Source organism: Bos indicus, chromosome 16 (genome assembly GCF_029378745.1).
Source record: "Bos indicus isolate NIAB-ARS_2022 breed Sahiwal x Tharparkar chromosome 16, NIAB-ARS_B.indTharparkar_mat_pri_1.0, whole genome shotgun sequence".
NCBI classification, from domain to species: domain Eukaryota; kingdom Metazoa; phylum Chordata; class Mammalia; order Artiodactyla; family Bovidae; genus Bos; species Bos indicus.
The window spans coordinates 488,379-516,182 of NC_091775.1; the positions used below are offsets into that span (position 1 = coordinate 488,379).

General features: G+C 41.5%; 1 pseudogene; it reads left to right on the forward strand.

Moving 5' to 3' along the window:
• Nucleotides 1-300: 300 nt before the first annotated feature.
• Nucleotides 301-27,804, forward strand: part of LOC139176509 (olfactory receptor 5D18-like) — a 38,127-nt pseudogene continuing 10,623 nt past the window's right edge.

A 27,804-nucleotide genomic window follows, 5' to 3' on the forward strand; every position in this document is an offset into this window, starting at 1 on the left:
TTGAGGCGGGAAACTCAGCTCTGACAGCGATCTCGGGGTCCCTATGGAGATTCCCCTGGCGAGTCAGACGTCATCTCATGTTGGGTCATGGAACTCCACTTCCCTCTCGAGGTGGAAAAGGGGTGTCAGGCCTCCTGTCGAGTTGAGGTAGGTATCAATAGGGGCTACCTATTCATACCTAATCAATAGGTAGGGGCTATTTCTAGAGGTGCCACGGGGCTCTCAGTACTCCATTCGTGTCATGAGTTGATACCCTGGGTGACATTTCAGTCTTTGCAGGGGAATGAGGCCTTATCTCGAATGGACGGGGACATTGGGGTCTTTTCGAATGGTTGCACGACCCCTGGAGTTCGTCTCGAGTTTCAAGGTGAGACCAGCCTCCTCCTGAGGAGCGACAGGAACATCAGGATTCCTTTGCAGACGAAGCAGGGGATTGGGTCCTCATCTCGAGATGAGGAGGGGAAACCAGGGCTCTTCTTGAGTTGTAGTGGGAAACTTGGTGTTCCTCTCAAGCGGAGACGGGTATGTCAGGGAACTTCTTGAGTTGCCTAAAGGGTGTCAAGTACCCTTTCAAGGCTAAAGAGGGAAGGTGGGATTTCTCTCGAGACGCTGCAACAGAAAGGGGCCTCATCTCGCGTTGAGGGGAGAATCTCCTGGGGTTTCTCGAGTCGCGGCAGGAAACTTGGGGTTTCTCTCGAGTTGCAACGGGGACCTCAAACACACTCATGTTGCCTCAGGAAAGTCAAGTCTCCATTCGGGTTGTGAGGGGCCTCTTGGGATTCCTCTGCAGTCGGTGCAGGGGCTTATGGCCTCATCTCAAGTTGAGGCCGGAACCTCAGGGTTCCTCTACAGTTCTGAAATGGATCTCAGGGTTCCTATGGAGTTTCAACAGGGGACTCAGGCCTCGTCTCGTGTGGAGACATGGAACTCAGCTTCCCTCTCGATGTTTCAAAGAGGTGTCAGGCTTCCTGTCGAATGGACATAGGTGTCTGGGGCTTTTTCTCGAGGTGCCACTGGGCTGTCACACCTCCCTTCGTGTTTTGAGTCGATCCTCGGTGTTCCAGTCGAGTCAGTGCAGGGAATCAAGCTTATCTGGAGTGGTTGGGGAAATTGGGACCTTTTCTAATTGAGGCACGACTCCCGGGGAGTTGCTCGAGTTTCAAGGTGAGACCAGCCTCCTCTTGAGGGGCAACAAAAACATCGGGATTCCTTTCCCAATGAAGCAAGGGAATCGACCCTAATCTAGAGTTGAGGAGGGGCAAAACGGGGCTCTTCTTGAGTGGTGGCATGAAACTCGGTGTTCCTCTTGAGTGGAGACAGGTATCTCGGGGACCTTCCTGAGTTGCATCAAGAGTGTCAAGTACCCTTTCGAGGCTAAAGAGGGAAGGTGGGGTTTCTCTTGAGACACTGCTCTGGAAAAGGGCCTCATCTCGCGTTCAGGGGAGAATCTCGTGGGTTTCTCGAGTTGTGACAGGACACTTGGAGTTCCTCTTGAGTTGCAACGGGGACTTCAGGGACCCGCTCGTGTTGCCTCAGGAAAGTCAAGTCTCCATTAGAGTTGAAAGGGGCCTCTCGGGATTCCTCTCCAGTCGGTGCAGGGGCATAGGGCCTCATCTCAAGTTGAGGTCGGAACCTCAGGGTTCCTTTTCAGTTCTGACATGAATCTCGGGGTTCCTATAGAGTTTCAACAGAGGAGTCAGGCCTTGTCTCATGTGGAGACATGGAACCCTGCTTCCCTCTTGAGGTTTCAAAGAGGTGTCAGGCTTCCTGTCGAGTGGACACAGGGTTCTGGGGCTTTTTCTCGAGATGCCACGGGGCTGTCATCCCTCCCTTCGTGTTTTGAGTGGATCCTCGGGGTTCCAGTCAAGTCCGTGCAGGGGAATCAGACTTATCTGGAGTGGTTGGGGAAATCAGGGTCTTCTCGAATTGAGGCATGACCCCTGGGGATGCGCTCGAGTTTCAAGGGGAGACTAGCCTCCTCCTGAGGGCCGATGGCAATGTTGGGATTTCTTTCCCGATGAAGCAGGGGAATCAATCCTCATCTCGATTAGAGGAGAGGGAAAACACGGCACTTCTTGAGTTGTGGCATGAAAACTCAGGGTTCCTCTCTAGTGGAGACAGGTATCTCGGGGACCTTCCTGAGTTGCATCAAGGGTGTCAAGTACCTTTTCGCATTTCAAGAGGGAACGTGGGGTTTCTCTCAAGACATTGCTCTGGAAAAGAGCCTCGTCTCGCGTTGAGAGAAGAATCTCATGGTTGTTCACGGGTTGTGGTGGGAAGCGTGGGGTTCCTCTCGAGTTTCAGTGGGGATCTCAGGGGCCGGCTCATGCTGCCTCAGAGAAGTCAGGTCTCTTTGAGTTGCGAGGGGCCCGTCGGGATTCCTCTCAAGTCACTGCCGGTGAATAGGGCCGTGTCTAGAGTTCAGTCAGGAAACTCAGTGTTCCTCTCTGGCGGCGACCGGGATCTCGGGCTTCCCATCAAGGTTCATCTAGGGAGTCAGGCCTCGTCTGATGTTTAGGCATGGAACTCTGCATTTCTCTCGAGTTGTCAAAGGGCTGTCAGGCCTCCAATAGAGTTCAGGTGGGGAATTTGGGCTTTTTCAAGAGGATAGGCCAGGCCGACAGGCCTCCCATCCTCTTGTGAGGTGTTCCATTGGAGCCAGTGCAGGGGAATCAGGACTTATCTGGAGCAGAGGGGGAACTGGGAGTCCTTTTTCCTTGCAGGAGGATCCGTGGGTTTCCATTTGAGATTCACTTGGTGACACAGGCCTCCTCTTGTGGTGCAAGGGGAAGTTGGGATTTCTCTTGCGTTGAGGCAGGGAATGGGCCCTCATCTCCAGATGAGGTGGGACACATGGGGTTCTAGTCGAGTTGTGGTGGGAAACTCAGCTTTCATCTCGAGTTGTGATGGGGATCTCAGGCCCCTTGAGTTGCCTAAAGGGAGTCAAGTTTTCTCTCGACTTTTGAGAGGGAACCTGGGATTGCACTCGAGGTGCTGCAGGAGAAAAGGGCCTTATCTTGCGCTGATGGGGGCATCTCGTGGTTTGTCTTGAGTTGCGGCTGGAGGCTTGAGATTCCTCTCTAGGTATCACTGGGAACTCAGGGAGCCTCTCGTGTTGCTCAGGGAAGTCAAGTCTCCATTCGAGTTGTGAAGGCAAGGGTGGGAATGCTCTGGAGACACGGTGGGGGAATCAGGCCTCAATTCACATGGAAGGGGGAATCTCAAGGTGTTTCTCAAGTTGCAGGAGGAGGTGTGGTTTCCCTCGAGTTGCCACGGGGACCTAAGGGAGCCTCTAATGTTGTCTCTGGGAAGTCAGGAATCCTTTCGAGTTGTGAGGGGCCTCTCGGGATTCCTCTCGAGTTGGTGCAGGTGACTAGGGCCTCATGTCGAGTTGAGGCGGGAAACTCAGGGTTCCTCTCTAGCTCTGACAGGGATCTCGGGGTCCCTATGGAGACGTCATCTCTTGTTGGGGCATGGAACTCCGCTTCCTTCTCCAGGTGGAAAAGAGGTGTCAGGCCTCCTGTCAAGTTGAGGTATCATCCTATCGAGTTGATCAGGGGCTATTTCTAGAGGTACCACGGGGCTCTCAGGCCTCCCTTCATGTCGTGAGTTGATGCTCAGGGTGACATTTGAGTTGTTGCAGGGGAATGAGGCCTTATCTCTTGTGGATGGGGACATCGGGGTCTTTTCGAATGGTGGCACGACCCCTGGAGTTCCTCTCGAGTTTCAAGGTGAGACTGGCCTCCTCTTGATGTGTGACGAGAACGTCGGGATTCCTTTGCAGACGAAGCAGGGGATTGGACCCTCATCTCGAGATGAGAAGGGGAAACCGGGGCTCTTTTTGAGTTGTGGCGGGAAACTCAGGGTTCCTCTTGAGTGGAGACGAGTATGTTGGGGAACTTCTTGAGTTGCCTAAAGGGTGTCAAGTACGCTTTCGAGGCTCAAGAGTGAAGGTGGGATTTCTCTCGAGACTCTGCAGTGGAAAGGTGCCTCATCTTGCGTTGAGGGGAGGATCTCCTGGGTTTCTCAAGTTGCGGAAAGACACTTGGAATTCCTCTCGAGTTGAGATGGGGACCTCAGGGACCTGCTCATGTTGCCTCAGGAAAGTCAAGTCTCCATTCGAGTTGCAAGGGGCCTCTCGGGATTCCTCTCTAGTCGGTGCAGGGGCATAGGGCCTCATCTCGAGTTGAGGCTGGAACCTCAGGGTGCCTTTTCAGTTATGACATGGATCTTGGGGTTCTTATGGAGTTTCAACAGGGGAGTCAGGCCTCGCCTCGTGTGGAGACATGGAACCCTGCTTCCCTCTTAAGGTTTCAAAGAGATGTCAGGCTTCCTGTTGAGTGGACATAGGGTTCTGAGGCTTTTTCTCTAGGTGCCACAGGGCTGTCACCCCTCCCTTCGTGTTTTGAGTCGATCCTCGGGGTTCCAGTCAAGTCTGTGCAGGGGAATCAGGCTTCTCTGGAGTGGGTGGGGAAATCGGGGTCTTTTTGAATTGAGGCACGACTCCTGGGGGATGCGCTCGAGTTTCAAGGGGAGACTGGCCTCCTCCTGAGGGCCGATGGCAACGTCGGGATTCCTTTCCCAACGAAGCAGGGGAATTGACCCTCATCTCAATTAGAGGAGGGAGAAAACGCGGCTCTTCTTGAGTTGTGGCATGAAACTCGGGGTTCCTCTCTAGTGGGGACGGGTATCTCGGGGACCTTCCTGAGTTGCATCAAGGGTGTCAAGTACCCTTTCACATTTCAAGAGGGAAATTGGGGTTTCTCTCGAGACACTGCTCTGGAAAAGGGCCTTATCTCACGTTGAGGGGAGAATCTCATGGTTGTTCATGGGTGTGGTGGGACGCAACCCAGGAGATTCAAACCCAGAAGAAGCAAACCCAGGAGATTCTCCCCATTCTGCAGCTTCTGTGGTATCTTTTCCTTGACATTTTTCTGGCCACCTAACACACATTTGTGTACACACGCTCATGTACACATGCACACACACACACACACACACACACACACACACACACAGGCTTTGTTCTTTTTCCGAGCCCAGGAAACTCTCACTTCAAGTCAACATGTGAAGACCTGCAGTGGTAAACCTGGAAAATCTGATTCCCGACAATTTGCCCCATTTTCTAAATCAGATCCAGATCATAGCTAGTCTAGGTCGTGGGGGATGAAGAACAGAAGTCATACCTCCTGAACTCTGGCCTGGATGGGCAAGTCATACAGAAATTGGCCTGTCTTCATTTGGCAGATCAAGCCTGGCGAAATTGCTGTGGTTAGGGAAATGGGAGGACATGCCCACAGTCACAGGTCTGGAGCTGAGGCTGTTTCTATGTTTGGGTTCAGACAGCCTGCAGACTCCAGGAGCAAGAATGTGGGTGGCTGCCAATCCTTTTCCTCTTGTCTTGTGACAGAGTGTCAAGGAGGAGGAAAAGGCACCCCCTAAGAAGTATGCCATCAAACTGCCCAGGGACCTGACCAGCAGGTTTGAACAGGGACAGGAGATGAAGAGGCAGGAAGATGAAGAGGCAGAGCCTCTATCAAGGCTGAGGAGGAGAATTGGCGGAAGCAGGAGGAGGCAGGCCTCTTGGTGGGTCCACCATCCTCAGCCCTCAAGCCATGAACTCGGCTCCAGAGAAGGGGCTGCTAGGAATGGGGAAACAGACACAGGCCACGAAGGGATGTGTTTATGGGCCCCCAGGTTCAAATCCCCTCCTCCCTCTTCCAAAAACCCCACCTCCACCTGGCCAGGCGGGAATCCCAGTGGTGGTCAGCCAGATGCTAATGCTACAGAGCTGTGCTGCCTAGACCAATTCATTGTGTACTGTGCAGTTCTGGGGTCCTCCTTGTTCCAGACCAGGAGCTCACTGAAGATATACCTCCATAAACTCGACATCCATCCTCCATCCACCTTCCCACCACCCTCCCACCACCCTCCCACCACCCTCCCACCACCCTCCCACAATTCTCCGACCACCCTCCATACCACCCTCCCATTCATCTTCCCACTATGCTCCCAACTTCATCCCACCATCCTCCCACCACCCTCCCAACACCCTCCAAAAATCCTCCCACAACCCTCTGACCACCCTCCCACCACCCGCCCAAAACCCGCCCACCACCTGCCCACCACCCTCACAGAACCCTCCCAACACCCTCCCACAATCCTCCCACCACCCGCCCACCGCCCACCCACCACCCTCCCATCACCCTACCACCACTCGCCCACCACCCACCCACCTCATGTCAAGGGCTTCATGTCAAGTTGAGGCGGGAAACTCAGGGTTCCTCTCTAACTCTGACAGGGATCTCGGGGTCCCTATGGAGATTCCACTGGGGAGTCAGACGTCATCTCGTGTTGGGGCATGGAACTCCGCTTCCCTCTCGAGGTAGAAAAGGGGTGTCAGGCCTCCTGTCGAGTTGAGGTAGGGATCAGGGGCTATTTCTAGAGGTGCCACGGGACTCTCAGGCCTCCCTTCGTGTCGTGAGTTGATCCTCAGTGTGACATACGAGTCGTTGCAGGGGAATGAAGCCTTATCTAGAGTGGATGGGGACATCGGGGTCTTTTCGAATTGTGGCACGACCACTGGTGTTCCTCTTGAGTTTGAAGATGAGACCAGCCTCCTCCTGAGGTGCGATGGAAATGTCGGGATTCCTTTGCAGATTAAGTAGGGGAATAGACCCTCATCTCGAGATGAGGAGGGGAAACCGGGGCTCTTCTTGAGTTGTCGCGGAAAACTCGGGGCTCCTCGAGTGTAGACAGGTATGTCGAGGAACTTCTTGAGTTGCCTCAAGGGTGTCAAGTACCCTTTTGAGGCTCAAGAGGGAAGGAGGGATTTCTCTCGAGACTTTGCAGCAGAAAGGGACCTCATCTAGCGTTGAGGGGAGGATCTCCTGGGTTTCCCGAGTTGCGGCAGGACACTTGGAGTTCCTCTCGAGTTGCGACGGGGACTTCAGGGACCCGCTCATGTTGCCTCAGGAATGTCAAGTCCCCATTCTAGTTGTGAGGGGCCTCTCGGGATTCCTCTCCAGTCGGTGCAGGGGCATACGGCCTCATCTCAAATTGAGGCCAGAACCTCAGGGTGCCTTTTCAGTTTTGACATGGATCTCGGGGTTCCTATGGAGTTTCAACAGGGGAGTCAGGCCCCATCTCGTGTGGAGATATGGAACTCAGCTTCCCTCTCAAGGTTTCAAAGAGGTGTCAGGCTTCCTGTCGAGTGGACACAGGGTTCTAAGGCTTTCTCTCGAAGTGCTACGGGGCTTTGTGTTTTGAGTGGATCCTCGGGGTTCCAGTCAAGTCCATGCAGGGGAATCAGGCTTATCTGGAGTGGTTGGGGAAATCGGGGTCTTTTCAAATTGAGGCACGACTCCTGGGGATGCGCTCGAGTTTCAAGGGGAGACCGGCCTCCTCCTGAGGGCCGATGGCAACATCGGGATTCCTTTCCCGACAAAGCCGGGAAATTGACTCTCATCTCGATTAGAGGAGGGGGAAAACGCGGCTCTTCTTGAGTTGTGGCGTGAAACTCAGGGTTCCTCTCTAGTGGGGACAGGTATCTCGGGGACCTTCCTGAGTTGCATCAAGGATGTCAAGTACCCTTTCACATTTCAAGAGAGAACGTGGGGTTTCTCTCAAGACACTGCTTTGGAAAAGAGCCTCATCTCGCGTTGAGGGAAGAATCTCGTAGTTGTTCACGGGTTGTGGCTGGAAGAGTTGGTTCCTCTAGAATTGCAATATATATATATATATAATATCATATATATTGATATATGATTATTAATAATAAAAATAATTATCAATATTACTATAGTGTTATTAATATATATTATTATATATATTTATGTTATATGTAATATATTACAATATATTATATAATATAGATATATATTATATAAAATATATCTATCATATATATAATATATAATGATATATTATTAATATATTATTATATTATATATTAATTATGTATATTAATACATATTATATGTATGAAATCATATATTAATGTATATTATGTATATATATTTATATATTTTTTCTATATAATTATAATTATACATATTTTATAATATATAATATTATGTATATATTAATACATATTATATATAATATGTTATAATATATATAATATATCATATAATTGTATATTATATAATATTAATGTTTATTATAATTATGATATATATTATATATATTATATGATATGTATATATTAAAATTATATATTTACATATAATTATAATATCACTATAATATTAAAATAATACATAATATATACATTATATATAATATAATATATATAATATGAATTTAATATTAGTATGATATGTAATATATATTATATATAATATTGTATATAATAATAGTATATAATATAATAATATACATAATATAATATATAACATAATACATATTATATTATATACAATATAATATATATAATATTTAATATACATTATGATATATTATAAAATATAATATAGTAATATGTAATATAATAATATACAACAATACATATTATATATTATAACTCTATATATTATATCTTATAATATATATTGTATATTATATATTATATATGTATTATACATATTATAAATTATATATATTATATATTATTATATATTAGATATTATATATATCATATAAAAATTATATTATATATATTAGATATTAGATGTTATTATTTACAATATTATATATTATTATATACAATATTATATAAATATATAATAGTATTATTATATTACATTATATATTATATATTTTTTATTATATATATTATACATAATGGTAATAATAGTATATACAATATAATATTTAATATAATATATACATCATATAATATATATAATTTATATAATATAATAATGTAATGATAATAATATGATTTACATATATAATTAATATATATTAATATAAATTATATAAGTATCATATATTTATATATATAAATATTATTATTAACATTATATATGTTATATATAATATATATTTTATATTAAATTATATATATTTAGATAAATTATATAAATATATTATAATAAATTATATATATAAATTATATAAATATATATTTATAAAATATTGTATTTTATTATATTTATATTCATTTTTATATTCATAAAATATTATATTTTATTATATTTATATTTATAAAATATTAATTAAAATGTTATTGTATTTTGCAATATTCATATTTATAAAAATATTATATTTTATTTTATTTATATTATACACATATTATTATATTTTATAATGTTTATGTTTATAAAAATTTTATTTAAAAATGTTATTTTAATGCTATTAAAAATATTATACAGTGATTAAATGTGTAGGTGATACCAAATACTATTAAAAGACCCCTCAAGATTATTGCTAAAATTTTATAGATATATCAATAGAATAATAATGCACACAAATTTCAGATATATACTGAAAATGAAGTATGCCTTTTGAACTTCTAAATTTGGTAATCTGAAGGTTTATTTTAAAAATCCAAAGTAACATTTATTTTAATAGTTAAAATTTTTTAAAAATGGCATTTCCCAATGCTGGATTTCATGTTGAGAAACTGAATGCTTCACACATTGCTATTGTAAATGTGAAATAATAGAACCACTCTGGAGAACATCTTGGCAGTCCCTTACAAATTTAAATATACCATATACCTTTACCATATGATGTAGCAATTTCATCTTTGTGCACTTATCCAAGAGAAATTAAACTTAGCTTCATGTAAAACTTGAATGCTCACAAACTAATGCTCATAGTATTTTTATTTAAATTAGCCAAAAACTGGAAACAATCTAAATGTCCTTCAACTGATGACTGATTAAGCAAGTTGTAATACACCCATACCATGGAATATTATTTAACAGAAAAAAGGAATGAAATATTGATAAATGCAATAACTTGGATGAATCTTAAGTAAATTACGTTAAGTTAAAAAAAAAGCCAACCATAAAAGATTACATGCAGCAATCTTTCATTTATGTAACATTATCAAAATGACAAAATTATAGACATGGAGAACAGATTAATGCTTGCCAAGGGTTAGGGACCAGCATCATGAGTAGATAGATGATACCGAAGCAGCATGGAGAATCCTAAGAGAGATGGAACTGTCTGTATCTTGACATGGTGGTAGCCACACAAATTAACATGTGACACAACTGCATAGAACTATATACTGCTAAATCACTTCAGTCGTGTCCGACTCTGTGTGATCCCATAGACGGCAGCCCACCAGGCTCCCCGGTCCCTGGGATTCTCCAGGCAAGAACACTGGAGTGGGTTGCCATTTCCTTCTCCAATGCAGGAAAGTGAAAGTGAAGTCGTTCAGTCGTGTCCGACTCCTAGCGACCCCATGAACTACAGCCTACCAGGCTCCTCCATCCGTGGGATTTTCCAGGCAAGAGTACTGGAGTGGGGTGCCATTGCCTTCTCCGAGAAAAATATACACACATATGAAAATAAGTGTATATAAAATGTGAAATTTGAGTAAAGCTGAAGGATTGTACCAAAGCCAGTACCTTGTGGTCTTACTGAACTCCAGATTTGCGAGAGAAGCCTGGTGGGCTACAATCCATGGAGTAGGAAAGAGTCAGATATGACTGAGCAACTGAGCGCACACACAAAGACTGAAAGAAATCAGATGAAGCATACCCAGAATCCTCTGTATTATTCCTTAGAACTGCATGTGAATCTGCAATTAAAGTTTTAAGAATATAATTGAAAAGAAAAGTAAATCTCTGAATAGTCCCTTCTGTGTACACACACAAGCACATAAAATCCCTTATGGGCATAAAAAAAAAAAAAAAAAACTTACACCAGCATAAAGATATACAGAAATTATTCAGAACAAGGGATGAAAATATGTTGTGCATTTAATATATTGCACGGGTACTGCTGTCACTGTTACTACTACTTCTATAAATGTTGTCATGAATTTAATATTTTGAACTGGCATTTGCTCTCATGCCTGATACTCTTCCTTCAGATGTATTCATGGCTAACTTCCCCACTTTCTTTAGATAAGAGAATTTTTACCTCAGTAAACATCACTTCTTTCACTAACCTATTTCAAATAATGCTGCCCTTTCTTTCTACCCTTTATTGTTCTCCACTCCATCCCCTTTTCCTGATTTATTTTTCTTCTTAACACTTGTAATCAAATGAAATATTGTATATATGTGTGTGTATGTGTGTGTTTACTGTTTATTTTCAAATCACCCCTCCCCGTACAGAAAGCAAGCTACAAGAACAAAGCTTCATCTGGTTTTCCTTACTTTTGCATTCTCAGTTCTTACAAAGTGCTGCTGCTGCTGCTAAGTCACTTCAGTCGTGTCCGACTCTGTGCGACCCCATAGAAGGCAGCCCACCAGGCTCCCCCGTCCCTGGGATTCTCCAGGCAAGAATACTGGAGTGGGTTGCCATTTCCTTCTCCAATGCATGAAAGGAAAAGTGAAAGTGAAGTCAGTCAGTCATGTCTGACTCTTAGCGACCTCATGGACTGAAGCCTACCAGGCTCCTCTGTCCATGGGATTTTCCAGGCGAGAGTACTGGAGTGGGTTGCCATTGCCCTCTCCAAAGTGCATGATATGGTAAAGGCTCAGGATCCACTTCTTATATACACAAATGCAATAAATGATGAGTAAGTGTTGGTATTAGGTATGCAAAATTACTTTTTCTGTTTTTAAGTAACAGCTTCTGGTGCATGAGAATTCTAGAGAAGTTATCTTAGAACTTTCTTACCAAATTTTTATTAAAATTACTCATAAAGCTATTTGAAGAGAGCCTTCTTTGCAGGTCAATAACAAAAAAAATCAAGAAAATGCTACATTTTTCTAGAGTTTGATACAATTTTCCTTATGTCTTATTCATGAGATAGGACCCCTTTTGGAATCTGTTCTCTAAATGTAACTTCTCTACTTCCACTAGCTTTTCAAGTTAACTGGTTCTTGGAGTTCCACCTCTTAGGATAGAAACTCAGTTGCTTTAGACAAGATTTGCATTTTCCCCTCAGGCTCCATATAAAGTCTCTTACTTGAAGGTTCTTTTTGCCTCTTTATGCAGGAATTTGGAATTCATCAAGCTGCACAAGTATAAGCTCTTCCATCATTTCCTCCCAGGATAACCATGAGTCTCTTTATACTTCCTAAAAAGAGGAAGTGACACTTTAAAAATATCTACTAGACACCAGGATTGTTTCATAACTTCCCTTCTGTTTGAGCTCTTAAAGGAACATCTTTTCCACCCAGATCCACTGGGAAATGGTTTACAGCAAATCTCCCAATGAATCTGTGTGTTTGACTCTATATTCAAAGATGAGTAAGTAGGGGGGAAAAAGTCGCATAAGACCTATGGAGGTAAACATGATTAATTGAGGAGAAGGCGAGGGCACCCCACTCCAGTACTCTTGCCTGGAAAATCCCATGGACGGAGAAGTTTGGTAGGCTGCAGTCCATGGGGTCGCTAAGAGTCAGACATGACTGAGTGACTTCACTTTCACTTTTCAATTTCCTGCATTGGAGAAGGAAATGGCAACTGCTCCAGTGTTCTTGCCTGGAGAATCCCAGGGATGGGGGAGCCTGGCGGGCTGCCTTCTATGGGGTCGCACAGAGTCAGACATGACTAAAGCGACTTAGCAGCAAAATCTTGCATATCTTTCAGGATATTAGAAGTTACCAGATAGCAAAGTGAAAGTAAACAACTCTCAATCCAAAGGATGCCAGATATACAAAGGGCTGAAGGAAAACCTATTCCGTGACTCCTAGAAAATTTAATCTTAGAGAAAGCAGTCAGATAAGGATGTGAGGAAAAAAAAAAAAGGATGTGAGGAGACTGATAGGAATACTGTAAAATATAAGACACCCAAGATAATGTAAACTCTATGCTGGGTTGCCGGAAGTTGGGTGGCAGAATATCAGGCGCAGGAGGGCCGAGAGGAACTACTCCACGTTCTAGGTCAGGAGGGGTCACTCATCCAAGATAAGGACCAGTGGCTGTGGTTTGCTGGAGCAGCCGTGAAGAGACACCCCACGTACAAGGTAAAAGAAACCCAACTAAGACAGTAGGTGTTGCAAGAGGGTATCAGAGGGCAGACACATTGAAACCATAATCACAGGAAACTAGCCAATCTGATCACATGAACCACAGCCTTGTCAAACTCAGTGAAACTAAGCCATGCCGTGTGGGGCCACCCAAGACAGAAGGGTCACTGAGGAGAGGTCTGACAGAATGTGATCCACTGGAGAAGGGAATGGCAAACCACTTAAGGATTCTTGCCTTGAGGACGTCATGAACAGTGTGAACAGGACAAAAGATAGGACACTGAAAGATGAACTCACCAGGTCAGTAGGTGCCCAGTATGCTACAGGAGATCAGTGGAGAAATAACTCCAGAAAGAATGAAGGGACGGAGCCAAAGCAAAAACAGTACTCAGCTGTGGATGTGACTGGTGATAGAAGCAAGGTCCAATGCTGTAAAGAGCAATATTGCATAGGAACCTGGAATGTTAGGTCCGTGAATCAAGGCAAATTAGAGTGGTCAAACAGGAGATGGCAAGAGTGAACATTGACATTCTAGGAATAAGTGAACTAAGATGGTTTGGAATGGGTGAATTTAACTCAGATGACCATTATATCTACTACTGCGGGCAGGAATCCCTCAGAAGAAATGGAGTAGCCATCATGGTCAACAAAAGAGTCTGAAATGCAGTACTTGGATGCAACCTCAAAAACGACAGAATGATCTCTCTTCGTTTCCAAGGCAAGCCATTCAATTTCACGGTAATCCAATCCTATGCCCCAACCAGTAACGCTGAAGAAGCTGAAGTTGAACGGTTCTATGAAAACCTACAAGACCTTTTAGACCTAACACCCAAAAAAGATGTCCTTTTCATTATAGGGGAATGGAATGCAAAAGTAGGAAGTCAAGAAACACCTGGAGTAACAGGCAAATTTGGCCTTGGAGTACAGAATGAAGCAAGAAAAGGCTAATAGAGTTTTGCAAAGAGAATGCACTGGTCATAGCAAACACCCTCTTCCAACAACACAAGAGAAGACTACACATGGACATCACCAGATGGTCAACACCAAAATCAGATTGATTAATTCTTTGCAGCCAAAGATGGAGAAGCTCTATACAGTCAGCAAAAACAAGACCAGGAGCTGACTGTGGCTCAGATCATGAACTCCTTATTGCCAAATTCAGACTGAAATTGAAGAAAGTAGGGAAAACCACTAGACCATTCAGGTATGACCTAAATCAAATCCCTTATGATTATACAGTGGAAGTGAGAAATAGATTTAAGGGCCTAGATCTGATAGACAGAGTACCTGATGAACTATGGACTGAGGTTCATGGCATCATACAGGAGACAGGGATCAAGACCATCCCCATGGAAAAGAATTGCAAAAAAGCAAAATGGCTGTCTGAGGAGGCCTTACAAATAGTTGTGAAAAGATGTGAAGTGAAAAGCAGAGGAGAAAAAGAAAGATATAAGCATCTGAATGCAGAGTTCCAAAGAATAGCAAGGAAAGATAAGAACGCCTTCCTCAGCGATTAGTGCAAAGAAATAGAGGAAAACAACAGAATGGGAAAGACTAGAGATCTCTTCAAGAAAATTAGAGATACCAAGGGGACATTTCATGTAAAGATGGGCTCGATAAAGGACAGAAATGGTATGGACCTAACAGAAGCAGAAGATATTAAGAAGAGACGGCAAGAATACACAGAACTGTACAAAAGAGATCTTCATGACCAAGATAATCTCGATGGTGTGATCACTCACCTAGAGCCAGGCATCCTGGAATATGAAGTCAAGTGGGCCTTAGGAAGCATCACTAAGAACAAAGCTAGTGGAGGTGATGGAATTCCAGTTGAGCTATTTCAAATCCTAAAAGATGATGCTGTGAAAATGCTGCACTCAATATGCCAGCAAATTTGGAAAACTCAGCAGTGGCCACAGGACTGGAAAATGTCGGTTTTCATTCCAATCCCAAAGAAAGGCAATGCCAGAGAATGCTCAAACTACCACACAATTGCACTCATCTCACATGCTAATAAAGTAATGCTCAAAATTCTCCAAGCCAGGCTTCAGCAATACATGAACCATGAACTTCCAGATGTTCAAACGGGTTTTAGAAAAGGCAGAGGAACCAGAGATCAAATTTCCAATATCTGCTGGATCATTGAAAAAGCAAGAGAGTTCCAGAAAAACATCTTTTTCTGCTTTATTGACTATGCCAAAGCCTTTGACTGTGTGGATTACAATAAACTGTGGCAAATTCTGAAAGAGATGGGAATACCAGACCACCTGACCTGCCTCTTGAGAAACCTATATGCAGGTCAGGAAGCAACAGTTAGAACTGGACATGGAACAACAGACTGGTTCGAGATAGGAAAAGGATATACATATAGAATATATAATATACATCAAGGCTGTATATTGTCATCCTGCTTATTTAACTTATATGCAGAATACATCATGAGAAATGCTGGGCTGGAGGAAGCACAAGCTGGAATCAAGATTGCCAGAAGAAATATCAATAACCTTAGATATGCAGATGACACCACCCTTATGGCAGAAAGTGAAGCAGAACTAAAGAGCCTCTTGATGAAAGTGAAAGAGGAGAGTGAAAAAGTTGGCTTAAAGCTCAACATTCAGAAAATGAAGATCATGGCATCTGGTCCCATCACTTCATGGGAAATAGATGAGGAAAGAGTGGAAACAGTGTTAGAATTTATTTTTTTTTGGGGGGGGGGAACTCCAAAATCACCTCAGATGGTGATTGAAGCCATGAAATTAAAAGACACTTACTCCTTGGAAGGAAAGTTATGACCAACCTACATAGCATATTCGAAAGCAGAGACCTTACTTTGCCAACAAAGGTTCTAGTCAAGGCTATGGTTTTTTCAGTGGTCAGGTATGGATGTGAAAGTTGGACTATGAAGAATGCTGAGCGTTGAAGAATTGATGCTTTTGAACTGTGGTGTTGGAGAAGATTCTTGAGAATCCCTTGGACTGCAAGGAGATCCAACCAGTCCATCCTAAAGGAGATGAGTCCTAGGTGTTCGCTGGAAGGACTAATGCTGAAGCTGAAACTCCAGTACTTTGGCCACTTCATGCGAAGAGTTGACTCATTAGAAAAGACTCTGATGCTGGGAGGGATTGGGAGCAGGAGGAGAAGGGGAGACAGAGGATGAGATGGCTGGATGGCATCACTGACTCAATGGACTTGAGTTTCAGTAAACTCTGGGAGTTGGTGATGGACCTAGAGGCCTGGCGTGCTGTAATTCATGGGGTCACAAATAGTCGGACATGACTGAGCGACTGAACTGAACCGATGCTACTACTAGGAAGCTCCACCCTCAACCTAACTCTCCATTCTCAAAATGCCTAGAAGGTGATATGAAGGTGAGTAGTACATGAATGACTCTTGATCCATTGTGAAAATGTAGGGTAAGTTTTATAAGGTAAGTTTCACTATCTTTATCCTGACCAAAAAGCATAGGTTTTTATTAGACTCGTAACAACACAATTTTGCAGTTTACAGATTTACATTCTGGAAGCAAACTTTTGTAATACCATGAGAATTTTATTATGCATGGAGGCAACTCTCCTCCATGTCTAGTAGGAAGAGATGATGGTCCTCAACAGGACTAGTCAGGGTGCTGGGGAGTGTATTCCAACAGGTGAGAGTTTTTGAGGTCCAGGGCCTGACTCATGCACACAATAGACTGTGAACTGGTGACCGACTCTCACCTAGGAAATGTAGAGGGTTGGAAAAGGGCCCGCTTAACTCACTGGGTGGCAGAGAGCTGGAAGTGGACTATCTCCCTGAGTTCATCAGAACAGGAGAAATGAGCTTTGTCTCAGAATCAGATGTGGGCCATGTGGGAGAAAAGTCTGGCATATGTTCAATTACCTTCAGTCTTTATTTTTTTTTTAATTTATTTATTTCCAATTGAAGGATAATTGCCTTAAGGTATTGCATTGGTTTTCACCAAACATCAGCATGAATCAGCCATCGGTTTACCCATGTCCCCTCCCACTTGAATAGTGCTCCCTGAGGATCCATGGAGATTACAGCTGATAGGTGCAGCAAGAGCAAAAGTCAGAGATCAGGTGAGCTAAAACTGAATCATTAGGCACCACAGGAGTGAGATGCACCCTCCAGATGATTGCAGGAGAGGACACAGCAGTCAGCCTCTTAGCTGAGTACCCATTAAACACACCACAGGAAAAGAAAGACAACATGGACAACCTGCCATGGCCAACGACCTAAGTCACTAAACCAAGCAAGGCTGTCCTATCCTCTGAATCCTTCCCCACTTAACTGAAGACACTGAAATTGCAGCAAATGGGCTCAGACGGAGGATCACCTTCCTGTTACAGGCCTCTAGCCCTAAGCCAAGGGACAACCAAGCTACAAAAATGAGGAATTCCAATTATTGTACAGGACTACCCACTTCAATTACTTAAATGAGACAATATTTGTAACTTAAAATCTCTGCAGTTGTGCATTATCCAAGACTCTGACTATTATCACGGGCCTGCAGGAGTCTTCTTCCAGGGAAGGAGAAGATAACTGTGGCTGAATGGGCAAGACAGGAAAATAAAATTGCATCTTAATTCAGTTTAATACAGTGGCCACACAAACATGATTTCATTTACTCCTCACAGCCTCTTCAAAAGCTAAGCATGTGAATTTGCACAGCTGGGCAGGGCTGCATGCTCAGAAGGGCTCTGCACTTGATTTAATGCTCTGTTGTTGTTGTCTTGAAATTTTTACTAATTTTGAAACAAGGAGCACCACATTTTGACTTTTCACTGAACCCTACAAATTATGTAGTTTGTTCTACAAAGAGCTTTTGGGAGTCTGACCATATTGAATTTTTTGACCTAGATTCGAATTATATGGTGTTAACTTCTCAGAGCTTTTTATGCTGTGCATATTTATGCAATTTTCTCTGTCTGTTTTATATTAAAATACAATTTTAAAAATAAATCCTTCCCCAGGAATAGATTTACTCCAGGAAATAAGAAAAAAAATTAACTTCTGGATTATGTTCTCAATGAAATATAAAGGCATGATTCTATCAAATGGACTTCCCTGGTGGCTCAGACAGTAAAGCATCTACCTACAATGTGGGAGACCTGGATTCAATCCCTGTGTTGGGAAGATCCACGGGAGAAGGAAATGGCAACCCACTCCAGTATTCTTGCCTGGAAAATCTCATGGATGGAGGAGCCTGGTAGGCTACAGTCCATGGGGTCGTAAACAACGGGACATGACTGACCGACTTCACTTTCACTTTTTTCTATCAAATAGACAAAAATAAGAGAGTTAATCTAAATTTAAGAACTGAAATAAAATCTCTACTGGAAGTACTAAATAGCAGATTTGACTTAGCAGAAAAATAAATTTTGAAGAATACAAGATAAGCTTGAGATGGAATCATAAAATTCAGATTAAAGACCTAGGAAAGTAAAAGAAGACAACAGAAATGGAAGTAAGATGACAGAGACTGAAATTACAACTATGATCATCTTTAAAGGAAAAAAGTGGATCAAAATCAACTGTAATAAAAAAAAAAATCTCTCCGTAGTATAAAAGGACCTGACACCAATAGAAATAAAGAAGTGTCACTGTGTTCATGGCAGATTTAATAGGCAATGTGTTTCCTGTTAACTTTATTCTTTGAATTACAAGAAAATAAAAGTCATCTTGAAATCTTCTAAACTGAAAAAAGGTAATTTTCCAAGAATTAATGTATAATCAATAAAGTTTCTATTTTTGTTTCTCTGCAGAAAACAGTAAAGAAATGCCTTTGGGTTTTAGTAGTAAAGTTATAGAGAGGTGATGGCACAAAAAATATGGTAACCAGTCAATTTGCTAGTCATGGTTGAGAGCAAAATGACAAACTCAGATATGTCTATGAAAAAGATTGTTTAAGATGTTAATTTGTCCACTGGAAAATAAAAATGAATCCAATTTAAAACTCTATCATTGGGAAGTCATAGTAGAATGGTAAAGAACTAGCAAAAACCCTGAAAATAGCATAAGAAAAAACTTCAGAAATCACTAAACACTAAAGGAGAAAGATTGATGTCTAAAATAATGTGCATAACTATGGTAACTAACATAGGACACAAATGACACAATATACTTTAATAAAAGCATTTATTTACCTTAAACAACAGGGCCTACAACCCCAGATTAAACTAACAAAAAGTATATAAAGAGGGAAAAGAGCAAAAGAGCATATATTCTTCTTACTTTTCCATAAAATGGAGTTAATTGTAATATTTAGTTTTCATAATAACATCACAAACACAACTTCAATAAATCTATAAAAATTGCTAACCTTACCACTAATAAAATTAAAATCAAGTTCTCCATTTTCCAAATTATTATAAACATAAGAGCATACAGAAAATCTTCTATTCCACCAGGGAAGCCCTATCCAATAGAACACACGCAAAGGAAGAAACAAACAACTTGGCCAAAAGAGGCATAAAATTAACAAAAGTCAAAACCATAAAAACAATTAGAATCAATTACAATAAAGGTAAATTCAGATGAATCATGTGGTTCAAGCAAGATTATCCCCCTGGTCTTGGAATAGCTCTAAGTGGCTATTACTTCACAGGAAACAGTATAAAACACAATCCTATATACAAAGATTTAAAAATCAAAAGACTCATACTACAGCCCAGTCTTCTTGATGAACACAGATACTAAAATTGTAAATGAAGTAACAGGGAACAGGAAACACTCCATGGTCCTAGCTTGTTTCCTCTCCATTTTGATAGTTCAGTGGAGAGCTGGCACAGGAGACCTGAATCCCCTCAAAGAAAGGAAAGGCAGCCTCAACTTTCCAGGGGTCCTCTTTTCTAGAAAGACCCCTTCTAGGCCTGGGAGCATCCATTCTTGCATACTCACATAGATGATCCCTCGCCATCTTCATGAATACATAGGGCAAGACTAAGGCTCACTCTACAGACAGAGGAGCCTCCATATACCAAGAGCCCACTCTGTGTGTGTGTGTGTGTGTGTGTGTGTGTGTGTGTGTGCGCGCTCAGTCATGTTCAACTCTTTGTGACCCCATGGACTAGTCCACCAGGTTCCTCTCTCTGTCCAGGGAATTTTCCAAGCAAGAAAACTGGAGTGGGTGGCCTTTTCCTTTTGCAGGGGATCTTCCCAGCTCAGTGATCAAACCCACATCATTTGCATCTCCTGCATTGGCAGGTAGACTCTTTACTACTGTGCCACCTGGGAAGCACATTTTTGTTCAATTGCTCAGTCGTGTCTGACTCTGCTACCCCATGAACTGCAGCACACCAGGCCTCCCTGTCCTTCACTACCTCCCTTCCCTAAACTGTGGGACAGTGAGATTCTGGGTTATCTGTCTGTGTGACACTGTTCTCTGCTAGGCAATTTCCTCCATATTAAATCTACTCTACATTGTTAATGATGTTGTCCAGGTGTTTTTGTACAATAGGAATAGAAGTCAACAATTTATTATGCCAAAGGACATTCACTTGACTAATGAAAAGCAGATTGTTTATAAAATTGATTAACATCCTATGCTGTGCTTAGTTGCTCAGTTGTGTCTTACTCTTTGCAACCCCGTGGACTGCAGCCTGCCTGGCTCCTCTGTCCATTGGGATTCTCCAGGCAAGAATACTGGAGTGGGTTGCCATGCCCTCCTCCAGGGGATCTTCCCAACCCAGGGATCAAACCCAGGTCTCCTACATTGCAGGCAGATTCTTTACCATCTGAGCCATCCTCAGTTCAGTTCAGTTCAGTTCAGTCGCTCAGTCGTGTCCGACTCTTTGTGAACTCATGGATCGCAGCACGCCAGGCCTCCCTGTCCATCACCAACTCCCAGAGCTCACCCAGACTCACGTCCATCGAGTTGGTGATGCCATCCAGCCATCTCTCCTCTGTCATCCCCTTCTCCTCCTGCCCCCGATCCCTCCCAGCATCAGAGTCTTTTCCAATGAGTCAACTCTTCGCATGAGGTGGCCAAAGTACTGGAGTTTCAGCTTTAGCATCATTTCTTCCAAAGAAATCCCAGGGCTGATCTCCTTCAGAATGGACTGGTTGGATCTCCTTGCAGTCCAAAGGACTCTGAGCCATCCTATGTAACATAAAAAAGATAAATAACAAAAACTTGTATTACCTCCTTAAAGGGATGGCAACAAAGCAAATGGTAAAATATGCTCATTTCTAATTATAACCCTTTAAAAAAGACAAAAAGGTTGGATTTAGAGAGTTTATTTAAAACAACAGAGCATCATGCTCAGTGAGGAAAGAACTAACGTCTTTTCCTTTCAAATCACTAGCAAAGGAAAGATTTCTATTAATTCAAAAATAGTGATAATTCAGAAATTCTTATCAATTTCACAATTTATAAACCAAAAAATACCGAAAATCATAATAAAAAAGCAGAAAAAAATTTATGATGATTTGTAGAAATTAACATGCAGAAGCTCTAGAAAACTAACCAATTGAAAAACAGAATTCATAGATGAATTCAGCAAAGTGGAATAGTAAGAATTAGATATGAAAAACATCAATTCCAATTCTATATACCAAATTCAAGAATTCCCATCAGAGATAGCAAAAATTAAGTAAGAATTATCCAAATGAGAAAAATGAGTGGTCTAGAGACAAAACTTTTAAAAAAAGAAAACATATTTATATCTAAGACAAAAAAACTATATCAATTTTTTATACTACTCAATAGTGTCAAGATTTTAAATATTCCAAAATTAATCTATAGGTTTAATGTGACTAGAGTAAAATTATAACAGGATCCATTTTCAATACTGAGGAAATAATTTAAACCCCATCTGTTAGAATATCTGGTAACATCTTTGAAATCTTTCAAAAAAAAATAGTAAACCATATATTTAAAACTAATTGTACAATTATGGTAATTAAAACATTGGTTTACTTTTATAAATTGATGAGCATACAGATTATTGCAACAGATAAGGTGACTGAAAAGAAATTATATTTGCATATATGATAAAAGAAGCATCACAAGCCAAGGAATAATGAAAGGATCATTCAATAAATGGGCCTTGGGGGAGTTGGATTCATGCATTTCTTCAGTTTTTACCATGCAACATAATTCACTTCTGATGAATCAAAAAATTGACTTAGTAAAAAAGATCAGAGAAAACTGATATGAATACTTATCCATTTTTGAAGAGAGACTGATTTTCTAGTTAAACAAACATAAAAAGAGGAAATAATCCTATATTTAACTCAATAAAATAAAAACTCTTTCATGTGAAAAAGTTAATAAGATCTAGAAGGTAAATAAAAGATTGGGCTCAAATTTACAAAGAGGTAATAAACAGAGAGGTGATATCTTTATAAACCTCACTACTGTTTTAATTTCCTTTTATTTAATAACTACTGAGATCAGCACTTTCTTACATGTTTACTTAGTAGTTGTAATTCTACCCTCTGTCTCACCTGTTTGTATCAGTTTACCATGTGTCTGTTAGAGAGTCTTAATATTTTTCTCATCATTTCACATTTGGGAAAAAGATTTTTAATAAATAAGGCAAAACAGATAATGCTTTTAATGCACAGAATTAGACAAACACCAAGCCCCCTAGTTATCAAAGAAATGTAAGTCAAAACTATAGTGAAAAATGTTTACTTGCTAAATTAGCAAACTTTTTTGAAAAGATGACCCCAAAAACTGGCTTAGATAAACTGGAATTTTTTCTTATTTGAATTTGGTAACAGTGGAAGTTTGAAATTATGATTTGGAGAGCAACTTATAATTATAGGCACTATTTATAAATTATTATAAAATTATTAATGATAGTAAGCTTATGTTCTAAAACAAGTAAACAAACAATGCTAAAATATGGGAAAAGCTATTTAAAATTTTTCTAAATAGCCTATAGATCCAGCAGCCCAGGAATAAGAAAGCAAATTGCAGCACTCATACAGGGAACTCAGTATTGTCATTAAAATGATGATTATGAAGATTGCATAACAGCATGGAAATACTTATGATGATTTTATCATAGGAAAACACAAAAGCAAAACACAAAATGATGAGAAAGTAGCAAAAGGCGGGGGGGAAGAAATGCACTAAATCAAAAACTTAGTCATTTTTTTAAGAGAATTAAAATGAAGTCCAATTCCTTTGAGTTACAAATTTACAATCACTACTCAGTAATTAAAATTATTCAGTTATAGTGAACTGATTACACCCCATTCCTCATTCAACAATAAGACACCCCTTACTCCCACTCCAGGTGGGGCTGGAACTTGAGGCCTGGGGAGGAAGGGCTTCTCATCTCTGTTTTCTTCTCCCCGTCCCTAGATTGGAACCCTGGGATGAGACTTCTTGGCTGTTGGCTTCTCCTCACCCTCTGAAGCGGTCCTCTTAGGCATAATTTCTTTTTAATAGATTTGACTTCTTAGAGAAGTTTTAGACACATAACACAATTGAGTGGAAGACACAGAGATTTCCCACTTACTCCCTGATCCCACATTTGCATAACATCCCCTAGGTCAGCATCCCTCACCAGATGGTGCATTTGTTACAACTGATGGTCTTGCATTGACATGTCATCATCACCCAGAGCCCACAGCTTACTTTTGGTGGTACTCATTCTAAGGATCTGGGCAAACATATAACGATAAATGTCCATCATTACAGTATCACACAGAGTAGTTTCACTGCCCTGAAACTCTTTTGTGCTCCACCTATTCACCCCTGAGTCCTAATTAGATTTTTTTCTTCTTCTTCTTCTTTTTTGGCCATGCTGTGCACAAGGCTTGCAGGATCTTAGTTCCCCTGCCCGGGATTGAACCTGGACCACAGCAGTGAAAGCACAGAGTTGTAATCGTTGGACCCCTGGGGAACTGCCAAATTAGGCAGAATTTCTTTTTTGTGGTCCGCAGGAGATGCATCCTCATCATTCATCCTCATCATTCATCCGTGGAGATTGCAGTAACCAAGACTGGCCCTCCACTCCCTCTGCCTTGCTCTTGGACTTGAAGCATGAATGGAAGGAACCCACCAAGAGCACCCTGAGCTGCTGGAAGCCCACCCTTCCTGCCTGGAGAAGAGGCAGCAGCACCCCACTCCTTCCGAGGAGGCTGGAGCTACTCACGCAGTGTAGCTCCTCTCTCCAGAGAGACTGTGTTACTTTTCTAACTCGAGTGTTTAATTTGCAGTTTTGTGTTGGTTTCTGCCATACAACACCATGAAGCAGGCATGGATGTGCATATGTTCCTTCCCCCATGAGCTTCCCTCCCTCGCACCCCCGTCACATCCCTCTAGGTCATCACAGAGCACCAGGCTGAGCTCCCTGTGTGATACAGCAACTTCCCACTAGCTGTCTGTTTCACACCTGATAGTGTTTATATGTCAATGCTATGCTCTCTATTCGTCCCTTCTTCAAAGATTCTCCATTCTTTTGAATTGAATGAATGGTCAAGGGATTTGAGAGCTGTGGATAGGATTCTTGGACCACTACTCTGAGTATCCCTCTGTAATCGGGTCCTTTAATTTTAACTCAGTCGTGTCCAACTCTTTTCTACCCCCATGGACTGCATCCCTCCAGGCTCCTCTGTCTTTGGGGATTCTCCAGGCAAGAACACTGGAGTGGGTTGCCATGCCCTCCTCCAGGGGATCTTCCCAACCCAGGGATCGAACCCTGGTCTCCCACATCTCAGGTGGATTCTTTACTGACTGAGCCACCAGGGAAGCCCCTTTAATTAACAATTTTAACAAGCTATCTCAAGTATAAAGAGCACAGAGAAGCTTGATAGTTCCTAAATGTCACTTCAGTTTATTTAGGTGATTAAAAAATAAATATATAAATAATACAATAAAAAGGAAAGATAACTCAACCAGAAATCAAAACTTTGATATCTTCTGGAACCCCTATTTTAATATTTTTATGCCTTGGTCAGTCCTCCCTGACCTTCTATTCGTTCCTCTGAAATTGGAATAATAAATAATAGCTCTTTTCCTTCTTCAACAGTGTGTTATCATAAAGAGTTATTTGTTTACTACAAACATTATATCAACATAAGCTAGTCTTATTATAACAATTGGATATTTCATAAAGAGAAATATTCTGGTGTATTCCATTTTCTTCTTAATACGTGTGAATTGCTATGCTCTTTTAAGTGGTGGAATGATCAGTAGGGAAATAATCAGAAGTGAATACCTAAGTCAAAATTTACCATTACATCTGATGCATTGAGGCTTATCAGAATATCTACCAAGCATTAACAAAAATACAAAACAAAATAAATTACCTGTTAGAATCTGAAGAAAAAAAAAAAAAGACAATTTGTGAGACATAGGTGTTTGTTTGTTTGTTTGTTTTAACCAAAATTAGCAAAACTAAGATGTAACATATCTGGAAACAAAAGCACATCAAAGCTTTTCTTTTAATGAGCACAAAAGACATATTGCTGAGGTTAGATACTTTAAAACGAGTGAAATGAGTTTAATATTGAAAGAAGCTTTTTGTTGAAGATTACTACTTTTATTCAGATTCAGATGAAATTGTTTATTTTTGTTAGACAATGAATTTCTTCCTTAAGAGTAATTTCACTGTAAAGTAATTTTTATCTGTGGCAATTTATATCTAATGTTAGGAGAGAATGATAATAGAGGTAATTCATTCTAGGTTTTTCTGGGGTGGTCACCTCAAATGGGAATCCTTGAAAGCCGGATACAGCAATGGGGTAGCTGAAGGCAGACAGACTAAAAGCTTGGGCCTTCTGTGCGCACCTCCACCCTTCTGTCTCCCTACCTCCTTCTCTCTCTGTCTGCTCCCTAATAGAGCTCCTCTAGGTATGGACATAAGCATTGCAGTAAGTGTTAAGGTGTGTAACTCATCCCCAAGGAAGAACTTCCCTTCTAAGGAGTCTTCAATTCATTGGAGAGCAAAGATTTAAGGGAAAAAGTGGCCTCTGGAGCGCCTTTCCTGCCAAAATCTTACTGTCCCCGACCCCCACCTCCCCTTAACACACAGGTCCTCCAGTTCAGCAAATAGACTTGTTTGTCTACAGTGTTCACTCACACAGAATTAAGCATTCATGCATACCATTATCAGTTTTAAAATGTGCTTTGCTTGCATTCATGTGAGATCACTTCAGCTGTGTTCTGACTCTGTGGGACTCCATGGACTATAACCCACCAGAGTCTTCTGTCCACGAGATTCTCCAGGCAAGAATACATGGGTTTCCATGCACTCTCCAGGGAATATTCCCAAACCTGGGATTACCCGAATGTCCTATGGCAGGCAGATAATTTACCTCTGAGCTGCCAGGGAAGCCCTGATAATGGCATATGCCCCAATACTTCTTAATATTTCCTAATAATGGTAAAATTATATTACATATAATATGTGTAAATATACATAAATACACACATATACACGTATATCTTTGACAGATAAATATATCTTCAGATAAATATTAACATAGTAATTTTGAAGTGAAGTGAAAGTCACTCAGTTGTGTCCAACTCTTTGCGACCCCATGGACTGTACAGTCCATGGAATTCTCCAGGCCAGAATACTGGAGTGGGTAGCCTTGCCCTTCTCCAGGGGATCTTCCCAACCCAGGGATCGAACCCAGGTCTCCCACACTGCAGGCGGATTCTTTACCAACTGAGCTATCAGGGAAACCCAGTAATTTTGAAATAGGAGTTAAATAACAATAGGGTAATGAAGCATGATAGTTCAACAGAACACGGAAATGTTTACATTGGTGGTTTTGACAGAATTATACAATTTTAATGTAAGAATCCTTTCAAAACTGTCCTCGTGTCTTGCACATGAGGAAACTGAATGATGAATATCAGAACAAGAGGTAACGTCTCTTCATTCCTGGCCCATCACCTCTGTGTGTATGTTTTACACAAGATCCTTCAACCCTTAAGTTTTGTTATGAATCATATTGAGAAATACTTGTTGGAACTGTCAACCTGAGACCTGACTGGGCCGTTGTAACTCCTTTAAGAATCAGGAGACAGGAACAAGGGGAGTGAAGCTGCTGGCCCCTTCCCTCTGCTGACTCACTGCCCAGAGCGACACCGCTCACAATGCTTCCTCCTTTCACCGCCGAGGGAGTCACAGCTCAAACTTCTGCCATATATATATCAAAACATCAAATTTATACCTTACTTATATATAAATTCTGTTTGTCAATTATACCTTGGTAAATCTAAAAGAAATTAAAAGCATAAAGATCAGATCAGATCAGTCGCTCAGTCGTGTCCTACTCTTTGCGACCCCATGAATCACAGCATGCCAGGCTTCCCTGTCTATCACCAACTACCGGAGTTCACTCAGACTCACGTCCATCAAGTCAGTGACGCCACCCAGCCATCTCATCTTCTGTCATCCCTTTCTCTTCCTGCCCCCAATCCCTCCCAGCATCAGAGTCTTTTCCAATGAGTCAACTCTTCACATGAGGTGGCCAAAGTACTGGAGTTGCAGCTTTAGCATCATTCCTTCCAAAGAAATCCCAGGCCTGATCTTCAGAATGGACTGGTTGGATCTCCTTGCAGTCCAAGGGACTCTCAAGAATCTTCTCCAACACCACAGATCAAAAGCATCAATTCTTCAGCACTCAGCTTTCTTCACAGCCCAACTCTCACATCCATACCTGACCACAGGAAAAACCATAGCATTGACTAGATGAACCTTTGTTGGCAAAGCAATGTCTCTGCTTTTGAATATGCTATCTAGGTTGGTCATAACTTTCCTTCCAAGGAGTAAGCATCTTT